We start from the raw sequence: 22,087 nt of genomic DNA on the forward strand, positions 1-22,087 counted from the left end.
ACCAATCAGTAAGCAGAGACCCTGACGGGAACCAGATATCCATCCAGGCTGACCCTTGGTGACCTTTGCAAGCCAGTGGAGTCGCCATGTCCCAGCAATTCACACTTTCCAAACCAGCATGACCAGCTGCAGGCCAAGTGTTAGTCATAACTAATCTATCAAAAGAGGGGCATGGTACATCCAAATATAACAGGATCTTTGTTGTCCTGGCACCTAAAAACCCAGCTAGGAACGCCAATTCCATCTGAAACATCTTCGCTTTGCTGGGAGACTTAGCATCGTGACAAGCGCTGGGGACTGAGGCACGAGCTTCTCAGACAGGCCATTATTCTTCCTAGCACGCGTTATTTACTTATTTGTTATTTATAACAAATTCGAACTTTAAAATATTGTAGCTACAAAACTCATTCTATCAGGGCCCTCCTGGATGATTCAGGAGATAAAGAGCTCACCACCAAGCCCGAGGGCCGGATTCTGTCCCTGGGAGACACGTGGTAGGAGAGCACTGATTCCACAAGATTGCCTCTGACTTCCATGAACACCCTACACATGCGCCCATCATATGCTAACTAAATAAATAAAGTAAAAAGTTTATTACGTCTGATTTCTCTGGTGACTCTGAAGTTGATGAACAACGCCAGTAATTTAAAACACACACATACACACAAATAAAATAAAATAAAACCTTCAAGAGCATTCATTTATATATTTTTAATTTATTTGGAAAACTTAAAACGATTACTAAGAAAAAGTTTTTTTTTAAAGAAAAATGTCTATAACCCAAGCACGCACAACTGTTACATATTGACACATTACCTTCAACCCTTTTTTTTGCATTTTTCCACATAATTGATACAAATGTTTATGTTGCTAAACACGGTTATATCAGTATTTGCAGTTTATAAGCTCTGTCGATTTTTAAGTTGCAATGGCTGCAGATGACAACTGCAGCAGCAAGTGGCCATTCACTTGGCCACTACCGTCAGACATTTGACGTATTAAACACAGTGAAGGACAACAGACTATAAACCTCTTTTTAGCGCTCACAATTATTTACATCTCCAGCTACTTCTTCAAGTGAGGTGCTTGGAACAGCATGGGCCAAAGGGAATGAATAAATTTGTTGACGGATGCAAGGCTTCACACAGCAGGCTGTTTGCCTGCCCTCCAGCTCCACACCAGCGCTTCTTTCAACACACCCGGAGCGGGTGCTGGGCACCCTCTTTCCTCTCTCAGTTAATTTCAGTTGAAACAAGCATCTCATTGTTCCCAGGAACATCTCTTTTGGAGCATGTGTGTGTCTGAACATTCCTTCACGTGTCTGCCCGGCAGCTGTCTTGCTCCATGTGTGTGCTGTCCCCGCAGAAAGGTCATCCCCATTTTTTCAAACCCGGTTAAGGGTATACAGCTAAATACAAGAGCGCGTAGATTTCAACAGGTCCTTGGACATTCTTTCCCGTTCTTACCCAGCTCGAAGTTCCTAGTCCTTATCAGATTCTCCCAGGGCTGCGCTCACCTAGGGTTTTCTCAAAACCGGCTTTCTTTCCCTGTCCCTACCTGCTCTGTGGGTTTCAAACTGTTTGCTAGGTCAGCTCAGTTGCAGGGGCTGGACTGACCACCCTTCCTACAGACCTCTCCAGCCTACTGCCTCCCCCACCCCTCTGACACCCCCCTCCAGCTGCCTTCTCACCCCTCCCCCGCCCTCTCACCCCTTCCCTCCCCCTCCTACCCCTCGCCCACCTCACCACCCTTCCCCCACCCACACACAGATAATTTCGTCTAGTGCTTCTCGGCTATCTTCACTAGGTCACTTTCTCGAGAGAGGAGAATGAGTCAGCCAGCTGCACCAGGTGGATAAGGAAGCCAGGTGGTTACGTCTGGGGTAACCATTCCATCAGACCTAGTTCAGACCTGTGCTTCACCTACAACAGGCTGGTGTCTCTGGCTTGCCCTGAGGGCTCTGTGGTGGAAACTGGCTGCCACTTTTGATGATGTCCTCTAGGAAAAGAAAGTAGACTTCTGTTGTCCCTTTTTTTTTTTTTTTAGATTTATTTATTTATTTATTTTATGTATGTGAATACACACTGTAGCTGTACAGATAGTTGTGGGTCTTCGCCTGGTTGTTGGGAATTGAATTTAGGACCTCTGCTCGCTCTGACCTAAAGATTTATTTATTATTATACGTAAGTACACTGTAGCTGACTTCAGATGCACCAGAAGAGGGCATCAGATCTCATTATGGGTGGTTGTGAGCCACCATGTGGTTTCTGGGATTTGAACTCAGGACCTTTGGAAGGGCAGTCAGTGCTCTTACCCACTGAACCATCTCACCAGCCCTCCCCTAGCCCCCCCCCCTTCCTTTTTATTGTAACATTGTTGCAATTCTCTACTTGCTTTTCATCCTGTGACATTTTATGTGATGCCTCTCAACGACTGGTTTTGTACTTAATGGTATGTGAAGGTGACACATTCAGAATGGTGTTTCTTTCTTCCTCTTCATCCTGGAGACCCACACTCTTCCTGGCTTTCACTCCTTCCTTCCTTCTTCCTTTTTTCCTTCCTCCCTCCTTCCCTCCCTCCCTCCCTTCCTCTTTCTTCTCTTCCCTCCAAAGCATCCTTTCTCTCTTATCAGTATCTATCAACCAGCATGATCTCTAAAAGAGCTACAGAATAAGAGGAACAGCCTACCTTCAAGTAGCTTCCAGTCTGCCATCCTGGCCCTTCCCACACCTACTGACCTGGCAAGAATTCCTGGTCGGAAAATGCAGGGAGTCAGGCTGCTCCGTGCAAACAGGGATAAAGAAAATACTGAAAGAGAAATAATTGTAAGCTAGTATTAAAATGTGCAGGCAGAGCATTCAGGTTAAAACAAAACAGAACAAACAAACAAACAAACAAAATCCCTTTATCTGAGATGCTTGAGATAGAAGTGTTTCGGATTTAGATTTTTTTATTTAGATTTGGGGTTATTAGCATAATGTCTAATGATATATTTGGGGGATGAACCCCAAATGTATACTCAAACGTTATTTCTTTGATGTATATCATGATCCATATTGCCTGGAGATAATCCTACACAAACATTGATTGTATTTATCATAGGAAATGGTGAGTACTATGGAATTTTTCAGAGAAAGAGTTGGGGAGAGGCGAGAACGTGGGGGTGGGGGGCGGTGAGCATCTCCACAGAGCACACTGCTGACCTGGAAGGCCAGGCTTCCCTGAGGTCTCTCTGAACTTCTTACATCCCAGAGAATGTTCAGTTTCCTATCCCCAAGACAGGATCTGGTATTTTCATATAAAAACCAAACAAAACCAAAACCAACTCTTTCCGTTACAATCAAAGACAATCTCTTGATCATAGTCAAGAAACATTAGACACCAGCTTCGGGTTCACTCTGAGAAGCATCTGTCTCTACCACTGCCCTGGTTTCTAGTGTAAACTATTATTACTCTTTTCCAGATGACTTCTCGTGGTTTGTTTTTAAGTTGTTAGTAGATCCGGAGGAAGGAGCGCGCTCCGGACACTCCTCTGGTCCCTTCAGATGATGTCATCGGTGGTGTTTACACCGGTGGGCGTGTTCGCAGTGCAAATATCAACATCAAACCAGAGCACCGCAACCCCTGTGGAGGCCCCAAAGCCTGGGACTCTGCTCACGTTGAGATACCATGACCACAGCAAGGTTCTCGTTCTAAGCATAGCTGCTATGTGAGGCGCTCGAGCGTGCCTGAAAACACGCATGCCCAAATACTTCCGGAACCTTCTAAAGGGTCACTTTAAAGAATAACAGAAATTTGGAGTTAAAGCATATAAGCCAGCTTTCAAAAAAAGAAAAAAAGAAAAAAAAAAAAAAACAACACCGAACCCTTTCATCTTAGAAAGAAGCAAATAACTGCAAATGAAAAATGAACAAAATCCTCAAGTTGTATGTTACTATGGGAGACAGAGATCCACAAACAGGAAAAGGGATTTCTAAGGCGCCATCTGTGTGTTACAGAATCTCAAGAGAGGACAAAATGGGAGATGTTATTACCCCCAACATTAGTCCCAGGCACACACTATAAATTAGATTCCCCACTCCCACCCTTTTTTTCTTGCAACTTGATGCTTTCTTGGTGTATTTAATCCTTTCCAATCTGGTGAACTTGCTGAACCTGAGAGTGAGTTTGAGGAGGAAAAGAAGTGGTGCTGTTACTATTCTCAGACGATATGAGCACCTTTATTTTATTGTTATAAATTCTAAACAAAGCCTCTTCTTAAATGACTTTAAATTTTTAATTTCTTAAATAATTGAAATCCTAAATATTCTTAAAATAGTCTTTTAAATTTAAACTCTTAAATATTTCTCAAGTATTTTTAACCTGTATGGTTGTTTTGCCTGCAGGAATGGCTCTGCACCCCAAATGTGAAGTGTTCATAGAAGCCAGAAGAGGGGGCGCCAGAGTCTCTGGAGCCTGGAGTTACAGGCTGTGGGTGCTGGGAATGGAACCCACACCCTCTGAGAGAGCAAGGAGTGCCCCTAACCACTGAGCCATCCCTCCAGCCTCCAAACAAAACTTTTAAGCCTGGATGTCAACCCTGTTCGGAACTGCTTCCCTCTAAGGCGTGTGACTATATTTTTAGATGCCTTTCACAGCTCCGCTGACACGTGGAAGAAACACATCTCAGTCGTATCTGACTGCTTCACGTAGCTCTGTTTTCAGACGCCCCATAAAACCTCCAGGTTTACGAGTCTCCAAACCTCTTTTAGGGTAGGATTTACGTTTAAAAAAAAACAATTACTGCTTCCAGGTCCTGATTCTTATAAGACCGACAAGAGGTTTCGACCGAAAATAAACATACTTCTACATTAGATTTGATGCTTCCTCTCTCCATGTGACTCAGAACAAAAGAAACATGGAAGCTACTCCAAAGACAGGAAGAAAAAGGGCTCTTCAGAAATCCACAACGGTGGGGATACCCAAAAAGGGGAGACAAAAAGATGCTCCAAGATGTTCTCTCTAAGGCAAGCCAGACAGGCTCTGGCACAAACAGATGAGCAGCCCTACCCCCTGAACAAGCCAAAGCCTGCACAAGGCTCAACTCCAGATACAGGTTTCGGTAAGACGGTGATATTTTCTCAGAGGACAGTTCAGCAATGAGAAACAGATCAATCCAGAGGACTCAAGAGGACTCAGAAGGCAGCAGCCAGCCACCATGTTGAAAGGGAACCTATTTTTCAAAACCTTACAGGCATCCAGGGAACAGGGACTAACACAAGTAAACAAGCCAGAACTTAAAAAAGCCACAGCTACAGGGTGAGAGCTGTCCCAGGAGGAAGCTGTGGGGAGTCAGAGGACCACAGGCTGACCATTCAAAGGATGGGGCTGCCTGGAGACTCAGCTCAGGCAGCAAAGTAGGCAAGGAAAGATGGTCCTGTGTTCAGTGGCTGGCGTATCTCATCAATTGAAAATAATCTGGATAACCCTGGGCCTGAGGTCAGTGTGCGGACCAACCTCTACAGCAACCTACCTGCCGCTCACTGCTGTAGAGCGTGTGCTGTTAGAAGTGTCCTTCACACTGAGTCCTTGACATCCTCTGCCTCATCTTTTCCACAGGGAGATTAATACGTATCACATCCTGACCGTACAAATACAGCTCCTCTGCCTGCATCAGAGCTCTGTGTTGTGATTTCCACTCGATGTTTCCCCATGTGTGCACACAGGAAAGAGCCCGGCTCTATCTCTCTCTCTGTCTGTGGAACGATCCTGAGAGTCAGAGAGAAGCTGCCCAGGCCACAGATTGCAAAGATGAGGAACTTGTTACCCAAATACAGGGAGATTCCCAAAGAGAGGACAGTTCAGGGTGACGACAGACACTTGTCCAATACACTCGACACCAGGGCCAACCACAGAAGAGGCAGCAGTCAGACAGGTCACCTGACAGCCATCATCCCCAGTGCCTATGGCTGTCGGTCTCCAGTATTCCAAGACCCAGAAACAACTGCCCCCAACGTTCAATCTTCATTTCCCCCCTCCACCCCCTGTGCTTCTTCATCTTCTCCCTCTGCTGTGTGTTACAAATGTGTGTTACAAATGTGTGTTACAAATGTGTGTTACAAATGTGCTTAGCTTTTCCTAGTTTTAAAATTATAAGTTTTTATCTCTTGGTGCATTGATCCGATTAGTTCATTTTTCATGATAGGGCAATCTTCACTTCCTTTTAGTTCTTCTTCTATTTATTTTATTCCTTTTTGACTACCATTTCATTCCCCATTTCTATTCTATTATACTTTTAGTAGTATTTTGGTGGTCTTAACGTTTCATTAATTCTTTTTCATGCTTTTTGATCGTTTCCTGTCCCCCAACTCCTCCAAATTCCTCCCCAGGTCAACTTCCCACCTAACTTTATGTTCTTTCTCTCTCTCTTTCAAAAAATAAAAATTAAGAAATACACCAAAAAAAATAATCCACAAAGACACAAAGATGAAAATCAAAACAAACAAGCAAAAAAAACTATAAGACAAAAAAAATTGCAAAGCAAAGCAAAGCACAGCAAAATGAACCTAAAAGTCCACAAAAAGATCCTTGAGTTCAGATTGTGTTGGTCAACCACGCTGAGGCATGGGGTCTGTCCTGGAGGGTGATTGATATGCCCAGAGAGAGAGAGAGTCTATTGGAGAAAGCTGATAGATTAATCAAGGTTTTCCAGAGGAACAGAACTGGTAATGTATGTGTATGTGTGTGTGTGTGTGTGTGTGTGTGTGTATGTGTGTGTGTGTGTATGTGTGTGTGTGTGTGTGTGTGTATGTGTGTATGTGTGTGTGTATGTGTATGTGTATGTGTATGTGTGTGTGTGTGTGTGTGTATGTGTATGTGTATGTGTATGTGTATGTATATGTATATGTATATGTGTATGTGTGTGTGTATATACACACACATATACATATACATATACACACACACACACATATATGAGACTGATTCGAGTGTTACCATCTATGGATCAGGTAGTCCAACTACAGTAGTCTACTAATAGAAAGTCCAAAATCCAGCAGTTGTTCAGTCTGCAAGGCTGGCTATCTCAGCCGGTCTTTGGCATACTGACTTCAGAATGCTGAAGAACTATGGTCTAATGCCAGTGAGAGAACAGACCAGTCAGCCACAGCAAAGGCAAACAAGCAAAGAATACGAGCTTTCTTCTTCCGTGTTCTTTACATAGGCTGCTGTTCTTTACATACGGTGTGGCCCAGATTTAAGGTGGATCTTCTTGCCTCAAAAGACCAGGATTTAGGGTGGATCTCCCCACTTCAAATGATTTAATTAAGAAAAATCCCTCACAGGTGTACCCGGCTGCTTGGGTCTTAATTAATTCCAGATGTAGTCAAGTTGACAAGCAAGAATAGCCACCACAACTGATTTCCCCTTTGCCGGGGGTTATTGTTGTGCCCAAAAGACCACCAAGGAGCCGATTCTGACAGTAGGGTCTTTATTACAAGCTTGAGCTTGGGTCACTCTGCCATCTTTGATGTAGTCTGCAGAACAGGAGGGTGAAACCTTGAGCTCTCAGTGGGACAAGGTTTTATAGGAAATGAGCAATGGAGGGGGTTTCTATACTGGCACACATCTGATGTGGGGGGGGCATTATGGAATTTTGTTGCCCTTTAACATAATTGGCTGGTGCTCGGAGACAAACCATAAACTTCTGCTTTCTACCTGATTGGCGGTTGTTAGGAAGTGAAGTGCCAAGGGCGGCTTGTAACCTGGATGTGCAGGTTTGTTGGGGAATAACCTAGAAAGTGGTGTTAGGTGCCGGCTCGTGAGTTACCACCTTAGGTCAGGTTCTCTAAGGAGTCTGAACCCAAGATCTGATCTCTCAGTCATCAGTTGCTAATAACTTCTTGGTTAAGGGTGGGACTCCATGTCTACTTTCCCTACTCACTGCTGGAACCATGTATGTCTTGAACCAGTGAAGGTTTTGTGCACGCTGCCAGTCTCTGCGAGTTCATATGTGCATCTTTGCTTGGAGTCATCCGTCACCTCTGGCTCTTGCAGTCTCTCTGTCTCCTCTTCTACACAGACCCTGAGCATGGAGGGAAGGGTTTGACTAAGCTGCCCCTTTCAGGACTGAGTATTCCAAAGTCCCTCATTCTCTGCACATTGTTCAATCATAGGTATGTCTTAGTCTATTGTCCTATTGCTATGAAGAGAAACCATGACCAAAGAAACTCTTACGAAGGAAATTCAGCTTTATAGTCTTAGGCCGTCATCAGCCATCATCATGGTAGGAAGCCTGGCAACAGGTAGACATGGTGCTGGAGAAGCATCGGAGAGTTCTAAATCCAGATCCACAGGCAGCAGGAAGGGAGAGCCTCTGGGCTTAGAATGGGCTTTCTGAAACCTCAAAGCCCCTTCCTTTGCTCCAGTGGCATCCTTCCACACCAAGGCCAGGCTCATTAGTCCTTTGCAATAGTGCCACTCCCGGGTAACCAAGCATTCAAATTTATGAGCCTCTGGGAGCCATTTAGCACAGGGTGTCTGTGGTGATGTCTGTCTGCTGCAAGCCTCTCTGACATGAATATAGAGGTATGTTGTTAGGAGCCATCTCGTTGCTTTAGCACAACAATAGTGTTCAGTTTTCTCCAAAGTCCAAGACCTATCTGGTGTTGGGTTGTTCTTGGATACTCTAGCAGTGTCAAGTTCAGGTTCCATCTCATGGAGTGGGCCTTAAATCCAACCAGAAAGTGGTTGGTCACTTCCGTAATGTTTGACGGTAGTGCACTAGTGTTCCTCACAGGCAGATCGCGGCTGTAGGTTTCAGGGTTTGTAGCTGGGTGATGCTGATGCAGACCTTTCTTGTCTGGTAGCACGAAGAGTGCATCCTAGCAGAGTGCATCCTAGCACCATGAACGCCAGTCAGCAAGGGTGAGGCTTCTAATTATTGACTGCCTTATTTTTTAAAAGAAAAATCTTGTAGGTATATTGTCTTTGTGCATGGTGTCAAGATTATCCTTGTGTTATTCAAATGTTAGTTTCTCTGCCCTCAGATCTTGTTTCAATCTGGACATGACATTATAATGTTTATGTCAAGAATCTCCCGTCTTGAGTTTGTATAAGCAATGTTTACCATTTGTTCTCAAAAGAGCGAATAGGGCAGAATTTCCACCAGCCATGGAAGGGTGAAAGAGAAAAGAGGAAGAAAAATAAAAATCCAACCAACAAAATAACAGGAATTAGCAAATGTATCTCAAAAATACCCTAAAATGTACATGACCTCAATTTACAAAAAACAAAACAAAACAAACAAAAAAAACAAAAAACAAAAATCCAGAAGCGCCGACTAGATTAAAAACCTAAATCCACCCACCTGTTCTCTCCAAGACCTGTGTTTCACTGGGTAAGCTGCCAGTAAACTGAGAGTCAGAGAATATAAAACAATGTAGAAATGAATAGGAGCCCAAAACAAGCTGATAGAGCTTTTCTAGTATCTGACAAAGTATATTTTAAACAAAATAGTCAGAAGAAACAAAGAAGGCAACCACAGATGAAGAAAAAAGGGACAACTAGTCAAAAGATACAATTAAAAATATATAGATACCAGATGCTGGGAGCCCCAATTTCATATAACAAGCATTTAATGAATATAAAAAGCCAGATAAATCCTGTTTGATAATTGTAATTTCAATGCTTCATTCTTATCATATCTTAGGTAGATCATCCAACTAAAACTTAACAACTACAACAACAAAAAGTTTCAAATGGAACTACACCATAGATCATCAGACTTACCAAATAACGTAAAGAATAAGCCAGCCAATAGCAACAAAATGCACATCTTTCCAAGCAATCTGTAGAACCGTCTGTAAAATCGATCATATTCTAGGCCAGAAAGTGAGTCTTAACAAACGAAAAGAGAACTCAGATCATTTATTCTGTCTTATCAGATTTACTAAAGTGAAGCTATGGGTCAAGAACAAGAGAAACCACACAACCATGACCGCTGTCTGCGGGAGCAGTCAGGGAGGAAGTTTAAACTTCCTAATAGAAATAAAAAGGAAAGCCTGATTTACCAGCATCTTGGGACAGAGCTAAGACAGATCTAAGAGGAAAATGTACAGCAAGAGTTCTTAGTGTTAAAGAATCAGTCCCTGGAGGCTTCAGGCAAGTTTAGGTGGGCAAGGTATTCCCTGCATGTTCCATAGCACACTTCTGCCTGTGAGATTTGAATCACAGGCTCAACAAGGATGGCAGAGGCCTGGCAACTTCATCTCAGGGACCACCACATACGTGCATTCCCAGAGGACTGCACCTACACCCAGAGCAGACAACAGAGGCTGCCCTGCTGAAAATGTATCTGACTTGGTCCAGTGATTTTTCTGTTTCAAGAAGCTTGAAAACTGGTAGCCCAATGAACACTCCATAAAAAAGCAAAAAAGCAAAAAAAAAAAAAGCATTCATCTGTGCATCTTCACTTTTATTCTTCACTTTTAAGATGCAGGTTGAAGAACTAACCTTCAGTGGATTTCTGAAGCCAAGCAAAGAAAGAACCAAGAAAAAAAAATGTGAAGGAAAACAAAAAGCAAGCAGAGACTTTGAAGAAACTGAGAAGAAAGTCTGCTACAACACAGAGTGACTGGCTGCCTTGGGGTGACCCCTTGATGGGGTGACCTGGTCCTGAGTGACATGTCACAACCACATGATGTTACCCTGTTTTCCCAGCATTCTGCAGGGTCTCTAACAATATCTCAGTTCTCTAAAGAGAGTCTGACATTTCTAAGCATTATTTTTGGTTTTGCTTATAAGTAGCCCCAGTCTGGGAGACTGATACTGTGGGTCACGTAACTTCTTCTGTGGCTTTTCAGTCTTGGACTTAAGCAGGAAGAAAGAGGGGTGGGTGAGTAGGACAGTATCCTGTGACAGGTCCTGATGGAGGATATACCCATGTGAGGAGTTACTGGTGTTTGTGTTCCGGTACCCAATAGCTGAGGTGCCCTGTGCTCTGTAGGTGTGGTATATGTGCTGTGGTATATGTGTGGTATATGTGCTCTGTAGGTGTGATATATGTGCTGTGGTATATGTGTGATATATGTGCTGTGGTATATGTGTGGTATATGTGCTCTGTAGGTGTGATATATGTGCTGTGGTATATGTTTGATATATGTGCTGTGGTATATGTGTGGTATATGAGCTGGTACTGGTGCTTCATCTGTATTTCTTTTTTTTTAAGATTTATTTATTTTATTTATATGAGTACACTGTAGCTGTTTTCAGACACACACCAGAACAGTGTATTGGACCCCGTTACAGATGGTTGTGAGCCACCATGTGGTTACTGGGAATTGAACTCAGGACCTCTGGAAGAGTAGTCAGTGCTCTTAACCACTGAGCCACCTCTGTATTTCTTATGTGAGTCTTTCTAACCTAGGTAATGGAAGAAAATCACAAAAAAAAAAAAAAAGAAAAGAAAGGAAGGACAAAAAGAAAATAAGAAAATCAGAGTGACGTCAAACAAATAACCTGATGATGTGCCTCAAAATCTCAGACAAACAAGAACAAACCAACCCCAAGGCAGGGGTGGAACGTTTTGACGCTTAGTTATAATAAAGATCTGACAGCCAATCGCTGAGGCAGGAAGTGATGTCAAATATGTCAATAGACCTTCATGTGGGACCTGAAGCTTTGAAGCTTCTAGAAGAAAAGAGGTAAAAACACTTCTAGATCCAGGCAGAGGAATGGGCTTCCTGAAAAGATTCCCATAGCTCAGGAAATAATTCCAAGGAACTGACAGATTAAATGAAATAAGGAAAGCTTCTGCACAGCAGAGGGAAAATCATCGGAGTGAAGAGACCCCTTCAGAATGGGTGGAGTAAAAATAGCCCCCCTGGGCTGATAGCAAATGGGACTACTAGGGGGTGTGGCCTTGTTGGAGTAGGTGTGGCTTTGTTGGAGTGGGTGTGGTCTAGGGGCAGTGGGTGTGGCCTTGTTGGATTGGATGTAGCCGAGGTGGAGAAAGTATGTGACTGGGAGCTGACATTAACATCTCAGATACTCAAGCCAGGCCCAGTGTCTCATTTTATCCCTGCTGTCTACAGATCCAGATGTAGAAGTCACAGCTACCTCTCCAGCACTATGTGTTCCTGCATGCTGCCATGTTTCCTTCTATGATGATAATAGACTAAGCCTCTGAACTGTAAGCCAGCCTCAATTAAATGCTATCCTTTATAAGAGTTGCCCTAGTCATGGCGTCTCTTCACAGCAATAGAAACCTCAACTTAGACTATGGGGGAAGGATCTTTGCCAACTTCATACCAGACAAGGGATTGAGATCTAGAATGTTAATTGCAAAATGTCTAGAGTTTATTATCTAGGATAAAGAACTGCAGAAATTAAATATTAAGAGCCACCAATCAATATGTTGTTGAACAAACTTAGTAGACAGGCCTCAAGAAGAAGTATAGATAAAGCAGCGAATATTTAAAAACACATTCAGCATTCTTAGCTATCAGGAAAATGCAAATTAAAATCATATTGAGATTCTATCTCTCCCCAGTCAGAATAGCTGTCATCATGAAAATAAACTGCTGGAGAATGAGGGAATTGTGGGTAAAGAGGAAACTATTCACTGCTGACAGAAATATAAACTGGTATAGCCACTATGAAAATTAATATGAAGTTTTCTCAAAGAAATAAAATACACATAGCATATCACCCAAGTGTACAATTTCTGGGCTACCTCTGAAGATCTCTAACACAGACACTTGGGTGACCATGTTTGTTAATACTTAATTCACAATAACTAGGATAACAAGCCTAGGAACCAGGAAGTAGGAACCAGCCTAGATATTTATGGACAGATGAATAGATAAAAAACTTTGTGGTACTTATATACAATGGAATTTCATTCAGCTGTATAGAAAATGAAATTGTAGCATTTTTCAGGGAGATAAATGGATCAGGGAATAATTATGTTGGAAGAGATAAGCCAGCATCAGAAAGACAAACACTGCATGTTTTCTCTTATTTTTAATTTCTCTCTGCACTTAAATTCATACATGTACAAAAGTTAGACTGGGGACCATGAGAAAAGAGAGTTATTGAGAGGGGACAGGGAGAAGGCAATAGGACACATGGGTCATGAAATCAGAGGAGGGACTGTTTAGAGGGAGGAAGAGGACCAACAACAGGGGATGCAAGAGGGGACGAGAACAAGGGCAGTGGAGATTTTAGAACAAAATATAATGGTGTGTATGAATGAGACGCCACCATGAAGCCTACCCCTTTGCATTATAATGTCAAAATTAATATTAAAATAAAGTAAGTGTTGTCATAAATGGAAAAAGAAAATCAAAATGAGCAGTGCCCGTTCCTATACACTCTAAAAATGGAAAAAAAAAAAAAAAAACTATAGGCTGAGGCTGATGATGAATCCCTTTGGCCGTGTACAAATTGCTTTTCTTTTAACGGAGCAATGTGGAAGATTGTCTCTAAAGTTCTTTCATGTTGAGAGCTGTATCGATCAATGACTTTAAGTAGAGCTGGCATGTGCACACATACATATTTCCTACCCATCAGAATTACCTGACGTCTCACTTTAAATGTTAGACATCTTAACTGATCTTGTCTCTGGAAAGCAGTGTTATTGGTCACATACAGGCCATAGAGCTGAGACATAACATCTTGAGTAAAAGATCCCAGCTCCATTATTAATGGTGATTGTTAAAGTGTCCTCTGAGAAAAGCAAACTGTTGGCCAGGTCCACAGAAGTAGGAAAGCTTGCTCTTCAACTTGTCAATCACTAATATGGTGCCTGCTGCCCCACAAAATGCATAATGAGGGGAACAAAGAGGTTTCTATTTAACTCTTACTACTTAGAGCGTTGTCAGGCTTGCAGAAATAAGCGAAGGCAGATGAGTTCACGATGTGCCAAGGCATGCCTCACTTCAGATCCACACCTGTGCTCCCTGATCGCCTGGCAAGAATAATTCCCTGGGCATGAAAATGATAGGTCAATTAATCATACACCCCCTCTACACACACACACACACACACGACCGGAGGCCTCTAAATAATGAGGGAAATTCTTCTCTGATGTCAGGAGGGCAAAGATCATTCTGCCATCCCCACCTCTGATGAATTCCAAGTCCTTGCAGAATGACAACGGCTACAATCATCTTCCACTTTGGCACTTAATTCACTAAGCCACTACACGAGTATTTATCAAGAGCGATGATGTTTGTGATTCTGATAGTCTGCGCAATGTTTCTCCCTTATAACATAAAACTATATACCTCCTGCAAATATATCTCCCATGAAGACAAGGAACACATTTTCTTAGTCCTACCTAAGAACATGAGGTCTTTCTTTCTTTCTTTCTTTCTTTCTTTCTTTTTTTTTAATCTTCTTTCTCCTTCTTTTGTTTGGTTGAGGATATTTGGGGGACAAACCACGTAGCTTAATCATGGCCTCATTACTTTCAACTAAAATCCCTAGGCCTTTCTTTCTTCATATAAACTTACATTCAACTGACTCTCCACCATAATGTACAGCTGAGTTTGACTTAATTTAATTTAATTGCATGTGTCTGCATGTTTTGCCTGCAATGTGTGGCTGTACCATGTGTGTCCAGTGCCCACAGAGGCCATGAGAACAGCGGATCCCCTGGGACAGGAGCTGCAGATGGTGTTAGCTACCATGTGGGGGCAGAGAATTGAACCTAGGTTCTCTTTGAGAGTAGCGACTGCTCTGAAGCATTGCGTCAACTCTCTCGCCCTTACAGCTGATTTTGATATACGTTAAAGTAATGTTTCCTTTGCATTTACTTGGACTTGTTCAGTGTTTTTATTTCAGTCCACTGTCACACGTCATCATGGTCACTTGAAATCTCATCTTACCACACAATACATTAATGTCTGTAATGGCATCTGAAAGTGAAATGAGTAGAAGTGTGTGTGTGTGTGTGTACGTGAGTGTGTCAGTGTGTGAGTGTGTGTGCATGTGAGTGTGTCAGTGTGTGAGTGTGTGTACATGAGAGTATGTGAGTGTGTGTGCATGTGAGTGTGTCAGTGTGTGAGTGTGTGTATGTGAGAGTATGTGAGTGTGTGTGCATGTGAGTGTGTCAGTGTGTGAGTGTGTGTATGTGAGAGTATGTGAGTGTGTGTGCATGTGAGTGTGTCAGTGTGTGAGTGTGTGTACATGAGAGTATGTGAGTGTGTGTGCATGTGAGTGTGTCAGTGTGTCAGTGTGTGTGTGAGACCATGTGAGTGTGTGTGCATGTGAGTGTATGTGTCAGTGTGTGAGTGTGTGTATGTGAGAGTATGTGAGTGTGTGTGCATGTGAGTGTGTCAGTGTGTGAGTGTGTGTACATGAGAGTATGTGAGTGTGTGTGCATGTGAGTGTGTCAGTGTGTGAGTGTGTGTACATGAGAGTATGTGTGTGTGTGTGCATGTGAGTGTGTCAGTGTGTCAGTGTGTGTACGTGAGAGTATGTGAGTGTGTGTGCATGTGAGTGTGTCAGTGTGTGAGTGTGTGTATGTGAGAGTATGTGAGTGTGTGTGCATGTGAGTGTGTCAGTGTGTCAGTGTGTGTGTGAGACCATGTGAGTGTGTGTGCATGTGAGTGTATGTGTCAGTGTGTCAGTGTGTGTATGTGAAAGTATGTGAATGTGTGTATGTGTGTGTGAATAAGTATGTGAATGTGCATGAGTGTGTATTGTGTAAGTGCATGTGAGTGTGTGTGTGTATGTATGTGTATGAGTATATGAGTGTATTGTGTGAGTGTGAATTTTACAGAGTTGTTTCTCTCCTTCCTACCTTATGTAGTCTCTGGAAACTGAACTCAGATTGGCATGCTTGGACCACAAGCCCTTCACCCACCTAAAGCTGGCAGTTGTAGCAGCTGAATGCATCTAAGCTTTCCACCTACTAATAATTAGCAGTGAGCAGATCCTGAGATACCTACCATTGTCCCACTGTGAACCAACATCTGATTTTTTATCTCCTAGATCTTCTTAAAACCTAGGCTTCAATAATACTCAGACCCCTGTCAGCCGCTTTGCTACAGCCAGGATGCATTCCCCGAACCTGCCAGTTCTGTAAGTTAAAACCAAACAGGATCTGTACTGTAAGCTACTGAGGGTAAGCATTCTCCTCCAGGGCTGGACCTGCTCCCTGATCTTCAAACAACCGGGAACCTGGCTCTGCCCATTGCTACTACAAAAAGAAAAAAGTTACTTTCTTTTAATAAGAGCAAGGATGTTCACCTATAAAATTCAAAGATGATAATACAACCCAAATTCCAAATCACAAAAGAGGTGGAGATCTGTAAGTAGCAGCCACAGCTGGACCCGTAATTAGGACTGTCACCATTGCAAATGTGTGGGAGGGAGCCAGGGTTTGATTCTCATCCTCTTATCTCCTCTGTCCCTGGCTCCAGTTCTCAGAATCTGTGGCCTGGCTTATGTCAACGGTTTTGTAAACTCACCAGCCATTTTGTCTTCAAATATTATTTTTGGTCCATAGTCCTAGCTAGGGTTTTGTCAAGTTGGCACAAGATAGAGTCACTGGAAGAGAGGGGACTCAACTGAGAAATGTTTCCACCAGAGTAGCCTGTGGGCAAGCCTGTGGATAAGCCTGTGGGCAAGCCTGTGCTACATTTTCTCAACCAGTTACTAATGTGGGAGAGCCCAGACCATTGTGGGTGGCACTGTCCCTGAGTTGGTAGGTGTCATGACTGGTCTAAGAAAGCAGGCTGAGCAAGTTGTGAGGACCAAGACATTAAGGAGCATTCCTCCATGGCCTCTGCATCAGCTCCTACCTCGAGATTCCTGCCTTGAGTCCCTGCCCTAAGTTTCTTAGGTGGTGGACCACAAGTTCTAAGATGAAATAAACCTATAAACCCTTTCTTCCCTAAGGGTTTTGTTGTTGTTGTTGTTGGGGTTTTTTGTTTGTTTTGTTGTTGTTGTTGCTTTTGTTTTTGCTTTTTGTTTTTTCTTGGTTTTTTTTTTTTTTTTTTTTTTTTGGGGTCATGGTGTTTTATCACAGCAACAGAAACCCTCACTAAGACATGATCTCTACTAGCTCGCTAATCATATATACATATATGTGTGTGTGTGTGTGTGTGTGTGTGTGTATAATTATGTATATATAATACATTTTCTAATTGTACAATCTAAGTGTATTAGCTCTTATTTTCCTCAAACATAACTCCAGATGTTCTCTTCAGACCTACCTTCCAATCCTATCTGTATCTATATCCATGATGTAATATATTCATTGAAAGCTTAGCTTTTAAGTTTTTTATTGTACCATATCAAATAGTTCTTAATAGTTCTCGTTATCCTGTTTAAAGTCTGTGGCTGCCAACTCCACTGTCTGGATGCACTGTGGATCCTTTTCTGTTGTGTTTAATAGAGGGTTTTTGTTTAAGGGTTTAAGGTCTTATGTACTGGTTACTTTTTATTTTGTGCTACACACTGTGTTTACTAACATTCAGAGAACTACTTTGTGTCAAGGGCATTTCATTTCCAACTAATAGGATTAACTAGGGAGCTGGAGGCACTGGTGAATTGAGACTCTTTAATCTAGCTTCAGGAACTGAGTTAATTTCACTAAACTGAATTCTCTTAACAGTACTTGTGTACTTTGAGTTTGCCCTTAAATTTTAAATACATACTTTTAAAAGGCAACCTAGATTCAGGCAGCTTTACCAGAAATGTGTCACAAATTTTGGGGGGAATAGGAATACATGTCCATTTGCCTCACAAAGAGCACCAACAACACACCAAAGAAACAGTTCCTCTCAAGTCTAGCTTGGTGAGCCACTGCATTTGTTGGTCTCACTTCCAGGAGCATGGATGGCGGGCTACTTACAGGAGCATGGGTAACTAAAACACAGATGCATCATGGGAAAGGCCACCCCATCAAGGAAACTGCATCCCACCTTTAGTCCATCTGTATACACTAGCCACTTCTAAGATCATGCGTAGCAGAGGGGTACAAGGGAGTGGTCCATAGACTTCTAGATGAATCCTCAAAAGTGTTCCATCCCTCTCCTCCTAACCTTCCTTTCACTGGGAAGTGGTACCACCCACTGTCACTCCACTTCCTTGTACAAGAGGAAGCTTCTCTGATGGTGGTGGAACTGATCTACAAGTATAGCAGTATGTTATTAGAAGTCATTTTATTGCTATATTCTCTTTTATAACCGTTTTATTTGGTTTTATCCTAGGTCTCTGCCTTAGTTAAGGTTTTCCAGCTGTGAATAAACACCATGACCAAGACATCTCTTATAAGGGCATTTAATTGGTGCTGGCTTACAGGTTCAGAGGTTCAGTCCATTGTCATCAAGGCAGGAATAGGGCAGCATCCAGGCAGGCATGGTGCAGGAGGAGCTGAGAGTTCTATATCTTCATCTGAAGGCTGCTAGGAGAAGACTGGTTCCCACATGGTTAGAAGGATGGTCTTAAAGCCCATGTCCATAGGGACACACTTCCTCCAACAAGGCCACGCCTACACCAATGAGGCCACACCCACTCCAACAAGGCCACGCCCACTCCAACAAGGCCACGCCTCCAAATAGTGCCACTCCGTGAACTATTCAAATCACCAGTTCTTGATCACTCAAGCAGTGTCAGTATAGGTTCTATCTAGTGTAGTGGGCCTTAAGTCAAATCAGAAGTTGGTTGGTAATTCCCACAAAGTTTCTGCCACCACTGTCCTGGCATGTCTTGCAGACAGAACACCTTTAGGGATCAAAGGTGTGTGTGGCTTGGTACTAATGTCCCTTTGATAGCATGCAGAATCCTTTCCTGTACCATTGGTGCTAGAATGTAGGGGTGGAGGCTCTCTACATAGGTACCAGCTCAACTTCTCTATCTTCAATGAGTTGTGTAGGTGTTGTCTTTAGGAGTGGGGCTGTCTTAGTTAGGGCTTCCATTGCTGTGAAGAGACGCCATGACCATGGCAACTCTTATAAAGGAAAGCATTTCATTGGGGCTGGCTTACAGTTTAGAGGTTTAGTCCATTGTCATCATGGCAGGAAGCGTGGCAGTATACAGGCAGACATATGGCTGGGGAGGTAGCTGAGAGTTCTACATCCAGACCATCAGACAGAATGAAGACTGAGCCACTGGGCCTGGGTTGAGCATCTGAGACCTCAAAGCCCAGTTACCCACTTTCTCCACGCCTACTCCAAAAAGGCCACACCTTCTAATAGTGCCACTCCCTGTGGGCCTATGGGAGATACTTTTATTCAAACCACAGGGACCTTGCTGTCAGTTTGTGAAGAGTAACCTGTAGTCTTGGCAACAGCCTGGTAACAACCAAGCATTGATCTGAGCTGGCTTAAACCTAAGTTTAATGTGAAATGTTCCCCCTCAAGGTTTAGTGAACACCTGTGAAAATCTCCACAACCAGTTCCTTAAAACCATAAACCCAGATATTAATTCAATTGTCAGTGTAATTAATTAATTATTAATTTTGAAATGGTAAAGGTCTTTGTTTTGTGACTTTCCTACATTTCAGTAGATTTCATCATTCATTGTGCTGACTGGAATTTTATCACTGTTTTAAGTAGCACTCCGTGTGAGATCACTCTGTCCCTCTGGAGTTTACGTCTGGGTAATGACTGGGTTGTTTTCAGTTTCCAGTTGTAGGTAGTCATTTTCTAAATGTTTCTGAAGACCTCGGCACTCTAATGGAAACGTAAGCACCCTGGCTTCATCTTGATAACGTGCTAGTAGTGAGTATAAATGATAACAGACAAATGTGGCCTGATTACCATCACTCGGGAAAACAATATTATTTTAGAAAGGCCAGATAACCTTCTCAGGGCAGCTATAAACTTAAAACATTATACACACTCATCTTTAAGAAGGTTCTGATAATAATTAGCTTCCTAGCAACATGGGGCTTTTTAGAGCAAGCATCTGTTAGAAAAGCTGAAATAAAGGAGAAATTGTCACAAAAGCCTCTCATTAAGAGGTGTCATTCACTTGGTAAGACGCTTTAAGACAGCCAAACCCTCTCACATACAGTTATGAATATTTATTGTCATTTCATTTTGAACTTGGTTCCAATCTACTGACTTCTTCCTGTGGAGCCTTGCAATCAATGTAATTAGTTTCCAGTAGATTTAAATGTGGTTTATTGGTCATGTGGAAGGTAGTAACAGCACAGGACCCTAAGTTGACTGCCATGGCCCAAACCACTGCTATGTTATTCAATGTAAATAAACTCCCTTTAGACTCAATTTTATCATCTGTAAAATGGGGTGGAAAATAATAGTACCCATCTTGTATAATATTAAAAGTATTAAAGGGGATCGGTCATATAAACAAACTTGCTAGGGCTGTCCCCTAATGTCCTCCTTAAATGGTAGCTGTGTGCAGTATATCTGAAAGTATAAATTAGATAACTAACTCATAGACAGAGCTGTGGAATAACAGTAAATAATAACAGGTATATATTCAGCCATCACTCTTCTAGAATGATCCAACATTATGGACCACCTAGCATGTCCATTTTTTCATCTCTGCAACCTTAGTCCAGGAGGAAGCTCAGGAGGAAGATAAGATGTTCATAGACAGACCCAACAGGAAACAAGACAGATGTAAGGGAATTGTCAGGCTCTATAGCAAATTTGATATGTGCAGATAGATCAGCCTCACAGAATCAACAACAACAACAACAAAGGCCTTTTCATATATTTCCCATTGGTACTATAATTAAACATCATTCAGAATTAGAAGAATACTTCTAAATATGATCTTTAGAAATGTTCACACAGCCAACATCAATAGCTAGTGGAAACACTCCTGTTAAAACAAGGGCACACAGGGTGGTGCATGCCTGCAGGATTGCCTCCATTGAGTTGAGGGAGGCAGAAAGATGGCTAGTTCAAAAGCCCTGTAATGGCTACTTTTTTTTTAAGATTTATTTATTTATTTATTTATTTATTTAATGTATATGAGTACACTGTAGCTGTACAGATGGTTGTGAGCCATCATGCTGGAAATTGAATTCAGGACCTCTGCTTGCTCTCCAGCCCAGAGATTTATTATTATATCTAATTACACTGTAGCTGTCTTCAGACACCCCAGAAGAGGGTGTCAGATGGTTGTGAGCCACCATGTGGTTGCTGGGATTTGAACTCAGGACCTTCAGAAGAGCGGTTGGTGCTCTTAACCACTGAGCCATCTCACCAGCCCCGCCTGTAATGGCTGCTTAGCAAGTCATTACTTCAAATGACAACAACAAAAAAGAAGAAAAGAAAAGGAAAAAAGACAGACAGGAAGGAAGGAAGGAAGGAAGGAAGGAAGGAAGGAAGGAAGGAAGGAAGAAAGGAAGAAAGGAAGAAAGGAAGAAAGGAAGAAAGGAAGAAAGGAAGAAAGGAAGAAAGGAAGAAAGGGAAAGGCAAGGCAAGACAAGGTAAGGCAAGAAGAATTCTCATGAAGGTTGCCATTGCTTTTGCGTTGGAACTTCTCAGCAACAAAGGAAGAAGTGAAAGAAGCAAACAATAAGCCAAAGAGTGAATCTGCTTATACGCCGTAGAGCACACTGTTGGATTACATTAGAGCACACCGAAAGAACTAGCAAGAGCAGGTGCTGGTGAGGCTGTGGATACGCTGCCATCTAAACATCAAGCTTCCTCGTCTCTCTCTCCTAATCAGTTATTATTTACTAACTAATCAGTTAGCCTCTCCTATCTAGTGGCTCATATCTTTACTGCTCCAATCACCCACACAATTTATGATCACCGGATAAGGTAAACTTATAATACCAAAATACCAATAAGAAACCATTAGGGGCAACAGCAGCAAGGGTGCTAAGCTATTCTCTTCTTGAAAGTTAGAACCTATCTTGTTCTGAACACTGGAAGAAAATTTGAACTATAGTATGTATTTATTAAACTGATTACTTCTGAGTGTCCATGGTGACACAGTTGTCGCTAGGATTAATCAAAATGATTTGATGGCTCCTGCCCACATAGATAGTTTGCTACTTGGTGGGGGGCGGGGGGGGGGGGAGAGATATATGGCTTTTGTAAGGAAAGTCTTTGTAAAATGTAAGTCATAATAAGGTTTGTGAAGGGATAATGTAGGCAATCGTGTT

General features: G+C 42.4%; 1 protein-coding gene across 1 annotated transcript in view; it reads right to left on the reverse strand.

Annotated features, from left to right (window-relative positions):
- Positions 1–696: 696 nt before the first annotated feature.
- Positions 697–22,087, reverse strand: part of Gm38469 (predicted gene, 38469) — a 152,582-nt gene continuing 131,191 nt past the window's right edge. Inside the window, exons 2-3 of the mRNA XM_011245785.3 lie at positions 2,689–2,808; positions 697–1,408 (exon numbers count right to left, since the gene is read on the reverse strand). The gene's annotated coding sequence lies outside the window, so the exon portion shown is untranslated. The remainder of the gene's footprint in view (positions 1,409–2,688; positions 2,809–22,087) is intronic.

Source organism: Mus musculus, chromosome 15, assembly GCF_000001635.26.
Source record: "Mus musculus strain C57BL/6J chromosome 15, GRCm38.p6 C57BL/6J".
NCBI classification, from domain to species: Eukaryota; Metazoa; Chordata; class Mammalia; order Rodentia; family Muridae; genus Mus; species Mus musculus.